General features: G+C 36.5%; 1 non-coding gene across 1 annotated transcript; it reads left to right on the plus strand.

Moving 5' to 3' along the window:
- Window positions 1-755: 755 nt before the first annotated feature.
- LOC131257188 (small nucleolar RNA R71) lies at window positions 756-862 on the plus strand. Its single transcript, XR_009177201.1, has one exon. It is a non-coding gene; the product is annotated as a small nucleolar RNA R71 (small nucleolar RNA).
- The last annotated feature ends 1,664 nt before the right edge of the window (window positions 863-2,526 follow it).

Genomic DNA, 2,526 nt, shown 5'->3' on the forward strand with positions numbered 1-2,526 from the left:
TGATTTGAAGAGCTTGAGTTGCTGACTTCATATTGCGGTTTTGAATTGGGAAGAGGTTAAGCTAGAAGGCTTCCCTTATTCCCAATCACATTCTTTGTCTCAAGCACTTATATGGCCTTTGTAAGGTCTTGAAAGGCTTGTAACATCCCCTCATGGAAAAGCTCTTGGTTTTGAAGATGCTTTAGAACTGGATCCTCTTGAGGTTTCCCTTACTTTGGAATTTGATTAAAGAATCCTTGAGGAGTAGGATTTTGTCCATTCCTCCAACTGAAATTGGGATGATTTCTCCAACTATGATTGTATGTATTGGAGGTGGATCGATTGAAAGGCCTTTAGTAATTATTCACGGCATTAGATTGCTCATTCAGTAACCTTGAAAAGCAGGCATTGTTGGGCAATTTTCAGTTGTGTGAATGTTGCAAGCACAAATACCACAAACAGTTTCCTTAGCCTTATCCTTCTTTAGTTCCATGGCCTCGAATTTCCTCATGAGATTAGCCACTTTAGCATTAATATCATCATCCTCTTTTAGAAGGTATATTCCGCCCTTCTCCTTTAATTGAGTGGGCCTAGAGGTGGTGCTCAATTTTGGGGAGACGTCCCATGATTGTGCATTTTCAACAAGTCTATCCAAATAATCCCACACATCATCGACGTTTTTATTCATGAATTCCCCATTGCACATTGTCTCAATCAATTGGTACATGAAAGATGTCATTCCATCATAGAAAAAGTGTGTAATGCACCACGTTTTAAAACTATGTTGTAGGCATGAACTGACAAGATCCTTAAATCGTTCCCAACATTGGAAGAATGTTTCATCTTCCTTTTGGGCGAAGTTCATGATTAACTTTCTGAGGGTGTTCGTTTTATGGTGTGGGAAAATTTTCTTTATAAAATCCCTTGTCATATTGTTCCATCTACCAATAGATCGAGGACGTAATGAATGCAACCACATCTTAGTTTTCTCTTTTAAAGAAAAGGAAAAGAGTTTCAGCCTGACCGTGTCATCAGACACATTAGGAAAATATAAAGTGGCTATAATCTCATCAAACACTTTTAAGTGTATATATGGATTTTCATATTCAAAAGCCCATGGAATTTTGTAAGGAGTTGGATCACCCCTGGCTTGATGTCCATATGTCTCATATTTTGAGGAAAAACCATGCACGAGGGCGTGCTCACCCCCGCCAGTTGTAAATAATCTCGTAAAGTATGAGACGAAGGTGCTTGATGCACCTCATTCTCATCCTGGACTTCCTTAACCCTTGTTTGAGGTGGATTTGGAGGTTGATTAGCCGGTTGATTGGCAGCCATAACTTCAATTAACTCTGTGGATCTCAAGTGGTGTCTAATAATGTGATGGATATATAGCCCCTTAACCAATCCTCCTTCACTCAAAAGACATCGAGTGTTGTCACGGACCCACTTGGGCATGAAACACTCTCAGTCCTTAATTTCAGAATCTAACTTAAACCTAAAAGAAAGAAGGGAAATAGAAATGTAGAAATAGAAAGAGAGAGAATGAAAAAGAAGTTACAAGATTAGAAGGTTCTATGTTAGGATCCTATAAAAGAAAAAGAAAAGTGAATTAGTTTCTAGAAAGAAAAAATGAAAGTTTCTAAAACAAAAAATAGAAAGTTTCTAACCTAGAATTAGAAAGTAGATCTAAAAATAGAAAAGGAAAGTTTCTAAAAAGTTAGTTTCTAAAAACAAATTAGGAAAGTTTCTAAACCTATAAATAGAAAGCTAAGTTAGTTTCTGAAATAATTCAGAAAAAAGCACTAACCTAAAAATAGAAAGTAGAAAAACCTAATCTTAACCTAATTCCAAAACTAGTCAATCTTAAAAGAATGCAACCATTAATCCCCAGCAATGGTGCCAAAAACTTGTTCACAACCCCAAGTGTAAGGTTGTGGTGCAGTAATAATCTCTGTGAGACCGAGGTTGAATCCACAAGGACTAATCTCATGTGTATTCTAAGTGCAGTTAGAAGTAGAACTAAAAGAAGATGTAAACCTAAATCTGAATGAATTGAGAGAGTAATTATAATTAAAGCAATTGAAACTAGTGAATTTAAAGGTGGGAACTAGGGTTTCCAAGGATCCACTTGTAGAGATCAGCGAGATCTATGCTTGATTCAAGGACACAACTAGAATCGGAGTCCTATCTTATCTAGTTGCAAGAAGAGAGTCAGATCTCTGAACTTCTCATGATTCTAGTCATCAAAGAAGGAGATTTGGGAATATTGGAAGGGATTCCGTCACCTAACCATGTCCATGGGACGATGGAAATAATAGGATTTACCAATCCATCAATCTCAAAATAAGATAGGACGATGTTCAAAGCTATCGCAAATCTATTGTAATTCGTTATAACAAACCATTAAAAACTAAAAATATTCCTTATAATCAAACTAGAATCAAAGAAAGTTCAACATAAACATGAATTAAAGTAATAGAAACATCCCATCATGCTACAAGCTTCACCTCTTAGCCCTAACTAAGAGTTTTAGCCAACCATAGA

The sequence above is a fragment of the Magnolia sinica genome, chromosome 9 (genome assembly GCF_029962835.1).
Source record: "Magnolia sinica isolate HGM2019 chromosome 9, MsV1, whole genome shotgun sequence".
Classification (NCBI taxonomy): Eukaryota; Viridiplantae; Streptophyta; class Magnoliopsida; order Magnoliales; family Magnoliaceae; genus Magnolia; species Magnolia sinica.